Here is a 13,352-nt window from a genome sequence, read left to right as displayed (position 1 = left end):
TGAAATTGGAGATGGTTGACGTTATCCAGTTGTTTTAATTCCAAATTTTCTAGCTATTGTTCTAAATTATGGGACCTTGCACTTAAAAACTAAACTGAAAAACCTTGCTGGTCACATGTAGTATAAACTGTTTCACAATAGCTGGCATGGATAATTATTATGGTCAAAGTAGGCCCCCTGTCAAAAGGTGAAAGGTCTTTAAGGCATGTATTTACCCTTTTAAGATTCCTAATCTTAGTCTACGCCATTTTCCTCCCCTTTCACGTATATTTATATGTCAACTTCATTCTAGATTAGATAACAACAAATGATTGTACTTTGGCACACAGCAACCCATCATTTGTGGATGATGAGGTATGAAAAAGTGCCAACCATAATTACATCTATGTAGAAAGGCATTTGTACTGGTTATTGAGCAATTTTGCTTCGGTAAGACCAGTTCCAAAAAGCAAAAAAAAAAAAAGGAATAACATAATTGTACTTCCTGAAGGTATTTTTCCGCCCACCATACCCCCTGACACTTATTTTCTTTTTCTTTTCTTTTTTCTTTTTTTAAATTGTGAGATGCTACCTATTTTAGAACTTAAGCTAAAATATAACAGGCACCTTTGGGGGGAAAAATCAACTCATCTAAAAATAACTTACCCTACAATGCACAGGACAGCCCCACACAAAGAATCATGCATCTCAAAATGTCAACAGTGCCAAAGTGGAGAAACCTTGGTCAACCTATATCAGGATTAACTCTAAGTATTACATGGGTACCTTTCCTTAAATATTTGCAAGAGTCACTAATGTCATCAAAATGATTAGTTGAGGAGAACTGAATGTGTACAAGGGTTAGTATTTTATCTGCAGTTAGCATGAGGACAAATATATATAGCCATCTAATATACTGCTAATCTCTAGTGCACTGATAGAGCCCATGACAGGAGGGGTTAGGAGCCCTCCTTATCCCATTTCTCTTTTTCTCGTGGCCTCTTACTGATCCAGCCCTAGTCTCTTCTCCATAGTGTCTTCTTTCCTGTCCATGTGAGACTAGTTATATACTTGTACCAATATTAACATTCAACTGCAGAGGTCTTAGTCCCCCTGTCTACATTTCTTAAAAATTCAGTTTTAAAGTATGAAAACTCTTTAGATCAGGGAATATGGCATACTAGAAAAAGCCTTGGCTTGAGTGAGTTGGAATCCCAACTCTGCCTGCTTCCAGCTCTTTAACCTTGGGCAAGCTTCAGCTTCATCGTCTGTAAAATGGGGCGGAAGTGATATTTTGCCCAGTGGTTGTAAAGGTTGAAAGTAACATGTAGAGCATCTGGCACATATTGAGGACTCATTAAGTGGTACTTCTTTTGCATCAATCAAGGCAAGGAATTTCAGGAGGCCCAACACTGCCACGCTCAAGTAGCAGTAAGCTCAGAAAACATCTTCCAGCCATGGATGCTTCTGCTGTTGCAGTGGAAGGAAGTTTTAGACTTTCCCAGAAAGACACTCCCTTGTTACTCAAAATTCTAGCACCTAGAGAGGCTCACAGATTAGGAAGTGTACTCAGAGGCCACCCTTGGAAACCACAAGTAAACAGCAGAAACTGGAATTGATTCCAGGTCTCCTTGCCTTCAAAAATCCAAATTCATTCCACTTTCCTCACATTGCTAAAAACAAAACAAAACCGCGTAAACAGTAAATCCTAAATTTTGAAAAGGTCTTTGTGGCTTACGGAGTGCTCTGACTGAAGAAAGGGGTAATGAAGGGGTGAAGAAAGAACATTTCTCATATACCTACAATGCATCTTGGCACTACATTGCCAGTCTGATTTAATCTTGAGTTTTAATTTCTTATGCATAAATTTATAGAAGGTAGCCTTGGTATGTTTTACAAATTTAATTTGCTCTTTCATAATTTTCTCTGTAGACCTCACTATTTCTAAGAACTGGACTCAAAGAATGAGCACACTAATAACTCATTGGTGTGCAAAAGTGTAGCTTTCACATATTTGATAAAATAATGTCATTTGATTCTTATAACACATGTAAAGTAGGGCAATTTTACAGAGGAAGAGACTGAGGCTGAGAGCTTACTTGTCTTGCCCAAAAGTTGCACCACTAGCACAAGGCCAAGCTGGGGTTAGGACACATCATTATTGATCCGTCCCAGCCAGCACTTGGCAGTGAACATTGATCAATGAGTATTTCATCACAAACCCAGTTCTCCAAGAGTTGATGTTTAGCGGATAGTTTCTCCCCTGCCTTTCTTTTAAAAAATATCTTCAGTCGACTGTCTTTTAAGAACTAAAACAAAAAGAAGAGAATGACTTTCTTCTGTGGTAGAGGCGTCGCTGGCTGGGGCTAGGTGGTGAGGGCAGTGTCTCTCCTCTTCAGGGTGATGTCTTCACTGCCCGGGTTCACCCCATCTCCTCCTCACCAAGTCTTTCCTGACGGGACCTTCATCTGACCTCCTGCAGGCGGAGGACTGTCTTAATAAAATATAAATGTAATATAAAATATAACAGGCTGCCTTAATAGATAGGCCCCATTTTCACAGCTGGACTATATAATCTTGTAGAATTTTAATCTGACTTCATTTTAGAGATGAGAAAACTGAGGTAGAGAAAAGCTGAATGCTAGAACCTACACTGAAACCCAGGTATTTTGACTACACATTCGGACCCCTCCTTGGCCCTAGAGTGATGGCATAACTTCGTTCAGTATAGAGACTTTCAGAATAAGATAGTCTCCTTTACCGAGTCAAGGCTATACAAAAGAAACTCTTGAACTTGGTATTTTTTGTTTTTTCTACATTTCTATTTCTCTCTATACCCTTGAATTCTTTGTCATAATTTTTGGGTTTTAGAATAATACTTATGTCATGTAGTGATAGATAGAGAGCAAGACAAAAAGGCAGATGAGAAGTTGAGTCACCAATCCCTTGGAGTATGGGCTTGAGAGATGAGAGCCCTGTGGGAGCTGGGACAGCTAGACGACCCTCAAGACATGATTTCTTTATAATGGAAAATCCTAAGTGTGATCCTTAAAGTAAATCCATGGATGTAAAACAGGCCACTCCTTTTTAGGATCATTTAGTAAGATCATTCACTAAAATTCATGGTATTGAAGGTGAAAAGTCTCTGTCTGGAGATGTCTCTTAAGCACACAGCAGAGCCCTTTATCCTGTCCAGGAAAATCAGATGTAAGTTTGTGAGGGACCATGACCTGTTTCGACGTACAGGGAACTAATCACTGTTCACCCTGCCCTCGGTAAGGTCAGGGGCAGAGGCCTGTTGTTGCTGGCATATGAGGTGGGGAAATTCAGGAGATTTTCTGAGTCATAATTAGATTGCATTGGGGATGGCAGTAGCTAGAAACTTGAATGTGAGAATTTGTCCTTGAAGGTCAGATTATTGTTGAAGTTGTATTGAGGCACTATCTTCTTATTTTCACTATGCAAAACAAATAACTGAGAAATCTTTTACAGATGTCTTTTAATATTTAATAACATGGATTAAATGTGTCCAGTAAGTAGCTGTGAAATTAATACCACTGTTGACCTGGGCTACAGAGAACTTCTGGAAGTTTGAACAATGTATACATTTCTGTGATTATATAAGGCAGTTCTCTACCGGTTGGATTAAATTTGTGCTTGTTAAATTTATTTAACAAATATTTACTAGGTACCTGCTCTGTGTGGGTCCTGTTAGTGCTGGGACATTGGGTAAATGGGAAGGGCGATGTTGCTGTTCTCACGGAGCTTTCCTTCTAGTGGGAGAAGACAGACAATAAATAAGAAAATAAACTCGATAACTTTAGATGCCATTTTGAAGAAGATGATGGAGAGCATCTCTTGTTATTGTGATGACTCACGTGTGTCCATCTTCTGGTTAGTTTTGCTAAGGATTTATCTACCAGTGCTGTGATCTTGCAGGGCAAAAAAGCTGCCAGCTCTGGAGAATTTTCCTTTGCTCCAGCTGGGGATAAAAATCTGTCCGTTAAAGCAGAGAGGGAGAATTTTCTCCCCCTTTTCCTTCAGGTAGGGCATATAGCTTCCTTCTTAAATTCCTTCAAGATGAGATAATCAGTGTGAAACGTTATTGAAAGACAGATGCTTTAGTTGCCATTCATAGACCCTTGTTTCTGTTACACATCTATACATCCTTAGAAACATAATATTTAAACAATTTCTAAAGCCTGAAGGGTTTATGAAAGATTTATGATGAGATTTATCAGTAAGCCAAAATATGTCAAAATATCAAAGAATATTTGATTTGATATTTTAAGTCTGTTAATTAAATTGACTTGACATGTTGTTACATGGTTAAGGTTTTTTCTTTCAAAATTTACTTGGGATGAAACCAATAATCAATGGCATGACTTTGCTAATATTATACTATAATGTTCTGCAGGCAGACTATATGGATATAAAATTCCTGGCACAGGCTGGTGGAAGGTGTCCAGAATGTAAAACAAGAGGGAAAAAGTACACACAGTCTCATTTTTCAGAAATTTGATACACTTGATGATGTCAAATTTGTAAGAAATAATTTAATCCATATTAATTATATTACACCCCAAATTGTTTATAAATCCCGTTGGATTTTTTTTCCCCTCATAAGAAAACAACATAAATTCTGTCTGAAGATGGAATCCTCCACAAGAGTTTTCTCTCTTTTATCCATTTTTGTATTTTCTACATGTAAAAAGGAGATTCTGGGTCATTACATTTTAATTAAAGTAATGTCTTGAGATTTCCAAGTTTTAGTTTTCAAGTTATGGCTAGTTTATACAGTTTTAGGGCCGTTTTATATTCAGATGATTATATGGTAGTTTATTTAAAAGGCAAAAAGAATTGCCAACGTAAGCCTGCAAATATTTACTTCAACATTTAAAGCCTGTTAACAGCTCAGTTTAGCAAACGTGTTGTTGCATGATTAATGAAAGCTGGGGTTCTTTTAATGCACTTAGAAAGAACAGTGTCGAAATAATAAACAACGACTATTATATTTTGTTTCTTCTGAGGCTTGTAGTTTAGTAATCGCATTAGTATTGCATTCCAGAGTCCCAGAGGAAGGACATAAAACTGGCCGAGATTATGAGAAGTTTCCAGAAAAAAGGGGGAGAGGAAGAAAGAATAGAGGGAAACATGAAGGGAAGGGAAAGGAATAAAATAGGGACGACATGGATTAATAGTCTTAGATTCCTCACTTACTAGCTCGCTGATTAACTCATTCATTCATTCCTTCAACAGTCACGTGCTAGGGATAAAACTTTGGGCAAATAAATTAACCTCTTAGCCTGGGGTCTAGGGGGAAAAAAAAAGATTAAAAAGAAAGTAAGAAAAGAACCTGGAAATGATAATGATCCCGGCCCTGTCTCACAGTTATTGTGAGACTTAAACAACACAACATGTATGAAAGTGCTTTGAAAAAATTCTCTGCAGAAGACACCTCTCTACAGATACTATTAATAAAAGGTGCAGGCCCATTTGTCATCTTATTTTTAAAGTCATGTTCAAGGTATTTCAAGTGGCCTCCAAACAGGGCTCAGCCCCATAGCACGGAGACTAAGATGAACAGCATCCTTTATCTAGTGAGAAAGCTCGCAGAGTGCCTCTGCACTCAAGTCGACCGTATGAAGGTACAGTAGGAGCAGAACAGGGTCTCTTCGATTAGAGCCTATGGTAAAATAAACTATAGTTTTGCATATTTAAGATATGATATCTCATGATTTGGGAAGAAACTGGGTAGATGATTCATTCTACAAGACAGGAAAAGATCAAGGAGGTTGATTCATCGAATTCAAGGCCGGGATCAAATAATTATGGAGGCTACATTCCATCAATTGAGGCTACAGTGTATGTCCATCAATGTATTCAAACTCTTAAGCGTCCTCTCGTTTAATTTGCAGAACAACCATATGAGGTGGGCAACGACATCTCTGTTTTGCAGTTGAAAAAAACAACCTTTTGAGGATTTAACCCTAGTTTTTAAAGGTGCATATCTAGTCAATGGCAGAATCCAAATTCAAATCCAGGTGTTCACCACCTTGCTTCTCCACTTCCAGCTCTCCAGCTATCTCCCTCTGCCATCTGTTCTTCCCCAGTGTCATAGGGGAAGGAAGGCACTGGCCCTGGGGCTCTCCTGCAAGTTAGCTGTTGGCTGTGAGGACATTGAGGTCAGTGACCTTTCTTTTGCCACTCCTTCCCTGTTTCCTGTAGCATTTCCAGAGAGTATCAGTGTCCCCCCTCACCTCTTGTGGTGGTGGCATCATCCCGGAGGACAGCTCTCCGTCGAGTTAAGTTGGTTCAGCTCCTGCTTCTCGGTGATGTTCTCCTGGCTCCAGTAGTCAGGGAATACTTTGCAGGGGCTAATGGAGGAGCTGGGACGGGTAGGAGTTAGATAAAGGGAAAGAGGCAGGCGAAGGAGTACAGTAAGGATACTGGGGAAATATGGATAGATCTAATGAATATTTATTAAGTGCCTACTAGATGTAAGGTACTGTGCTAGGTGCTGGCACACAAAAGTGAACAAAAGGGATGGTAGATCTCTCACCGTTTACAGCCAGATGGGGTGAGAAGAGACTGGTGTTAAATAAAGAGCCATATGAATTCACGCATAATTTAAAGTTTTGATGTTTTATGATGGTAAAAGAGTGCTATACAAAGAATAAGCGGGTGCGGATGTAATTTAGATGGAAGAGGGGGCAATTGTTTCAGGAAAGGCCTCTCTGAGAAAGTGATGTTTAAAACAACATGTTTATAAATACTGAAATACTTGTGTATCGATGATTCTAGAATAATACAACTATGAGCCCTTGATGGAGCTTACAGGTAATAGTGGGAAATGCCTTTATTTTTATTACCTATGCATGCTTTTCCTGCAGTTTTTAAAAGTAAGTTACAACTGTAAATGAATATTTCTGCCTATGCTGTAATTATAAATTTTAAGGAACTATTATTTCATTATCTTCATTTTACCTGGAGTAAGCCATAATGATCACCTATTTTTACAGATAAAATAACCATTGTTTTGTAAAGAGATTTCTCTTTTCCTTATATCCCCCAATTAACTAAGGTTTAACTCTTTCCATGTATATAATAGAAATTATCGTCTCACTGTTTAATATGTGTGTTTTATTATTCATATTCTATGGTATATGAACTACATTTCATTTTCAAGTCTTATTTATTTAACCACATAGTGTTTTGTGTCCATTGAAATGTTACTTAAATATTTGGTTTAGGAGATGCTCACATTTTCATAGAGAATAAACTGATGAAGTTTTAGCAACCTTTAATGGTGGCCTAGTGAAACACTTACAAAGCTTTTTTAAAAAAATAAAATTAGGGGCTGGCCTGGTGGCGCAGCGGTTAAGTGCGCACGTTCCACTTTGGCGGCCCGGGGTTCGCTGGTTCAGATCCCAGGTGCAGAAATGGCACCACTTGGCACACCATGCTGTGGTAGGCATCCTACATACAAAGTAGAGGAAGATGGGCATGGATGTTAGCTCAGGGCCAGTCTTTCTCAGCAAAAAGAGGAGGATTGGCAGCAGTTCGCTCAGGGCTAATCTTCTTCAAATAAATAAATAAATAAATAAAAAATAAAATTAAATGTATATGTTTCCCCCTACCTTTTGAGTGTATCATCAGCTTGTTTTCAATTGGAAGTTACTGCTTAAATAGCTTACATTAAAAGTAAATTTATCTTACTTTGTGGGAAAGCATGTTGATCAAAATCTTTTACATTCCATCCTTACCTCTGTGCAAAAACTTGATGTAAAAACTGTATACGTATATTTGAAAATGTAAAAATAATGTTTGTAAGGAATTCCATAGTTATCAAAACAAAGTACTGTTAATTTTTTATTTTCTGAATAACAGCAAAGTTTGTTAAATGGTATAAATATCATGGTTCCTCAGTTCTGATTTTTCTTTATTATAGTTTATGATATCTGAATTCAGGATATGTTTTATGATCATTGTTTGTTATTAATGTTATGGATAGGGTAAAAAAAAATTTTCCCAAAAAACCTCATTTAAATTAATGGTGCAGCTTTCAACTAATAGCACCTTAGAACTGGCAAACAATGGCATGATGTACACCTTGTTGTCAGTGGCAAGTCTTGATTTCATCCTGGGGTATAAAATGAAATATCATTAAATTTTAATATCCAAGTTACTATGGTTCTTCTCCCCAGAATGAGATTGCTTGACCTCAGCCCTGCCCCTCATCCCCGACTTTTCCAGGTATCCGGCTAGGTATTCCTGGGACCCCTGGAAGGGCTGCCTTATACCAGGTTTATGAGCTGGGCCCTCTAGCATCATCGCAAGGGACCCACGTTTTTCTCTCTCTCCCGCTCTGGCCCCTGGCCACGACTACTGCACTTCCTGTGGCCCAAAGGAGGGTCGTGCAAGACTTCCCGGGTCTGCACAGAGAGTGAGGTCTCCTGATGGTCCCTGTCCACCATGGTTTAGTTGTCATAGCCTTGATGGCTTCACTGTGCAGAGGCAAGAAGGGGACTGTCCCCAATGCCAAACTGTGCTTGCTCTCCTTGGTCTGGAAGCAGCTCTGCTCAAAGCTGGGTGGTCTTGAAGTCTCTTAGGGAAGCTTCTGCAGCACCTCCTTACCTTATTGCATATCTGGAGCCCTCAATCCTCCTTTTGGCCAGCCTTCCCCCAGATCCTGGTATTCACGGAAATTCTAGGCAGTTCCACCCCATCCCCCTCTTAACAAGAAAACTGCCACAGGCTTCCTTTTCCCCAAAAGGCGTGAAGTCATTTAAAAGAAAATTGAGGCAGGGGAGTCAATCATAACAATGGGAGCACAGAAGCCATTACCCCATTTTTACGTTAGAAAACTCAACAGAGAAAATCAGAGGTTGAGTGACTTGCCCAAGGTCACAGACCTAGGAAAACCAGGCGCAGGATTTGAACCCAGAACTGCCTCTCCACAGCCACCTGTGCCACTTCCTATAAAAAGACGTTGAGTTTTCTTCTGTCTCCATTGCTGTTTTTGCCTTTCGTTGAAGTGATTGGCTGGATTAAGTAGAGTAAGGAGAGGGAAACACATTTCTCCTCCAAGTGCAGTGGGTTGCAGCTCCCCTTCCACAATACGGTACTGTTGTTCCAGCAGGCCTAAAGTGGGGGCAGTGTCCTAGCACAAAGCCTTCTGAATGTGTTTTTCAGCTTTTACCTTTTATTTTTGTTTCTCTTAGACCATTTGATGTATACGCTAAAGTGCTTAAAAAAAAGGAAACTCCAAAACTGAGAAATAAAAGATATAAAATCGATGACATCTTTTGTTGTTAAATCATTTTTATGGTTTTAGACAAGTTTGGGTGTTTTGTTGATCAGTTTTCTCCCTTGAAAGAACCAATGAATTGAAATCCAATTCATTCATTCATTCCAGCCTTTTCTGTCTCCCTTCCTCCCTTTCTTCCTTCCTTTCTTCCCCCGTTATCGTTTAGGGCACACTTGGAGTATTTGAGACATGGTGCTAAAGCATCATAGGATACAGAGATGAATTCAACTGGTACATTTCCTAGGATACTACACTGCAAAGAACTGGATCTTTAGAACAGAAGGTAAATGCAAAAGACTCTCATACAAATTAGAAAAGGATAAATATTTAGGCAAAATTCTGATAAAATGCTGTTTGTTTTTGTTCTGTACATTATCTTCTCCACTGGAAGTTGAGAGAACAAAACACTAGGGAAAGCATCCTGGGGAGAGGATGTATGGACCAGACTTGGAAGGATGGGGGAAAGTTGTGATGTAGAGGGGGGACCTGGACAGTAGGACCATCAGGAGTTACATCGTGGAGCCAGAGAATAGGCTTTTTACAGTCAATGGTGAGTATTTCATTTTGATGGAATGTTAGATTTTGAAGGTGAATGATAACAAATAAGTTACAAAGGTAGGTCAAGTCCAAACCAGAAGACGTTACATGTCAATCTAAAGACTTAGGACTTTGTTTTGTTTTCTCTTCTCATGTGCTGAAGGTTGAGCCAATTGTCCTCTTTAATTTATAGCATAATTTGGTCATTGGTCTGTGCTAGATTCTTCTGTTTCCTTCAATCATTCATTTTTATTTCTACTTCTGATTTCCGTCCCCACTCCCACCAATACCAATCATTCTAATGCACTTGATAGTTATACTTTTTGTGTTATTATAAATGCTATTGTGTGCATGAGTTTAAAAATGCCTTATTTTGTGGGAAATTTCAAACATAAAAAGGTGGACTATTATAATGTACTCTTATGTATCATCCATTTGTAATAAAGATCAATTCATACCTAATCTTGTTTTACCTACAGCCTGACCTACTTTAGCAGTCTCTCCCCCCAAGTTATTTTGAAGCGCATCGCAGACATCGTATGATTTCATCTGTAAATATTTCAGTCTGAATCTTTAAAAGATAAGGACTTTTTTTGGGCAAACAAAACTTCAATGTCTAGGGGAGGAAGGCATTTCCTATACCATCTGGGTCCTTCTGGCTGGGCTATTATTTAAATTTGCATGAGACAGAATAACAGGAGAAAATCAAACAAAGCTTTATAACATGTACACATGGGAGACACTCAGGAAAACTGAGCAACTCGCCAAAATGGCAGAGGTGCTCATCTTAAATAATGTCTTCAGCTGAAAACAAAGGAGGATGTTGGGGGCTGTGGTTTGGGACTTCAAGGGAGTGAAAGGTAATTTACATGGAGATGGAAATGTAAATGGGCCAACTAGAGACAATGTGATGTGAGAGACATATTTTACATTACATTACAGTTTCTTATAGTATTAGCTCCTTCCTGGAACAGGCCCTTCTATTTTAAATTCTTTTAGGCAGTTGGAGAGGAGGTCAAAGTTTCTTTCAGAGTCTTCTGTTCTTAAAAATAGTCAAGCCAAAGAGATACATTTTGGGGTGGCCAATTCTGATCCCCCACAAATGCTATGATCTTGCTTAAAAAATTAGTGAAAATTCCTTAATTATTTCTTAAATAAGTGGTGTTCGTATTTCCCCAATATTTCTTCAGAATATTAGAGAAGATTAAGATCTATAAATTTGGCGGGGGAGCACTGTAGAGCTGGACTGAGCCCTCTGAAGAGGGAGCATTATTCTCTAAAGGGTGTATTGAGGCTGGCAGTGGGAATGTTGGAAACACTGCACACTGGAGTCATCTGTCGCTACTGGAACAAACTGCCACCACCAAGAAAGGGAGGGCTGGTGTGGTGGTATTGTTTCCTTTTTTGATTTTTCATTTCTTTAGAACTTGGATCACAATTCCTTAATTTTGTTAAATTCTCTCTGTTAACAATAGCTTTGTGTTTCTGCCTCCTGACTGGACTGTACCCAGTATCCATCATCTCACCTCCTTGTTGCTTCTCCTCTTCACTGCGGTGTCAATATTATTAAGAATTTTAGTTCTAGATTGTTATAAATATATTTTAATTTTCTCTTTTTAATTTTTTTCTTTGCTCATTTTTTTGGAGAAAAAATTGGTGTCTAAATTTTATATCTCTTTTTCAGACAAGAATTTCATTTTTCTGGCAACTTTTTTTCATTTTTAACAGCTTTATTGAGGTATAATTGACGTACAATAAACTGCACATATTTAAACTGTACATGTTGATAACTTTTAGCATATGTACACACTTGTGAGACATCACCATAATCAGGATAATGAACGTATTCCTCACCCCCAAAAGTTTTCTCCTGCTCTTTTGTAATCTTACCCTTCTTTCGCATTCTCATCCCCAGGCAGCCACTGATCTGAGTTTTATCACTATAGATTAGTTGCATTTTCTAGAATTTTATATAAATGGATCAAGCAGTATGTGTTCTTTTTTATTTGCCTTCTTTAGCATAATTATTTTAAAGTTCATTCATGTTATTGTATGTATGAACAGTTCATTCCTTTTTGTTGCTGGACAGTATTCCATTATATGAGTGTACTCCAATTTGGTTATCCATTCACCTGTTAATGGGCATTTGGATTATTTCCAGTTTTGGCTATTACCAGCAAATTTACTGTGAACATTCATGTACAAGTCTTTGTACGGAAATATGCTTTCTTTTTCTTTGGGTAATGCACTGGAATGGAATGGCTAGGTCAATATGGTAGGTGTGTGTTTAATTTTTTAAGAAACTGCCAAATTATTTTTCAGAGGTATTGAACCACTTCACATTCCAGCCAGCAGTAATGAAGTTCCAGTTTCTCTACATTTTTGGCAACACTTGATGTGGTTGGTATGTGAAGGTATTTCATTATGGTTTAATTTGCATTTCCCTAATGACTAATTGTGTTGAGCATTCTTTCCATGTGCTTATTTTCCATCTATATATCTTCTTTGGCGAATTGTCTACTCAAGATAGGCCATCTTTTGGGCCATAAGTCAAGTCTCAAGAAGGTTAAAAGGACTCAGATCATACAAAGTGTGTTTTCAGACCACAATGGAGTTAAATCAGAAGTCAATTACACAATAATATCTGGAAAACCCCAAAGTATTTGGGTCCAGCATTGCTGTTAAGAAATCTGATGCTGATCCCATCCTTGTACCTTTGTAGGAGATATGCTCTTTTTCTCTGGAAGCTCTCAGAATTTTCTCTTTCTCTTTAGTGTGCTTAAATTTCCCAATGCTATATCTGAGTTCTTAATCTCTTTTATTTGGCACTCAATTCTTTCCCTCTGAGTTCTTTCATCTTTCTTTAATTCAGGGACACTTATTTTTATTATTTCCTTATATATTTTCCCCTTGTTTTATTTTTCTCTCCTTTTGGACTCCTATTTTCAGTATGTCAGCGTGTCTACTTTTATCTTCCATGCGGCTTAACTTTTTATTTCTATATTTATCTCTTTATCTTTTTTCCTGCCTTCTGGGAGATTTCCTCAGTCTGCTGTTTCAGTTTTCAGTTTATTCTTTGGCTATATTCTGCTTGCTATTTATCCCATCAACTATTCTTTCTTTCAAATGTTATTTTTTAATACTTAATCTTTCCATTTGGCTCTCTTTTTGTCTTTTTTCCTGCTTTTTATTCCCAATATCTTTTGACAACGTTAGTTGTGATGCGGGCTTGGCGAGCTGAGAAGTTGGAAGAAAGATTTCTTGGACTTTCAAGACTCAAGGTCTGGTCGCAGTGCTCTTTTATTCAGAGAATAGCATGGGGACAGGACCCATGGGCACTAAGACCTGCAGGCATGGGGACAGGACCCATGGACAGTGAAGGGCTGCAATGTGTTGAGGGTTAGGGCTAAATTTATAAGGCATGGGTATGTGACTTATTTTTACTAGACAGAGGAAAGATGATGTAAAAAGTCATTAAATGGTATCAGTGCATGTGGGATCTGGTTGTTGTGTGGTCATATAACTT

This window comes from Equus asinus, chromosome 8 (genome assembly GCF_041296235.1).
Source record: "Equus asinus isolate D_3611 breed Donkey chromosome 8, EquAss-T2T_v2, whole genome shotgun sequence".
Taxonomy (NCBI): domain Eukaryota; kingdom Metazoa; phylum Chordata; class Mammalia; order Perissodactyla; family Equidae; genus Equus; species Equus asinus.
The sequence above is the reverse complement of the archived record's forward strand: the minus strand, read 5'-3'. Positions refer to the sequence as shown.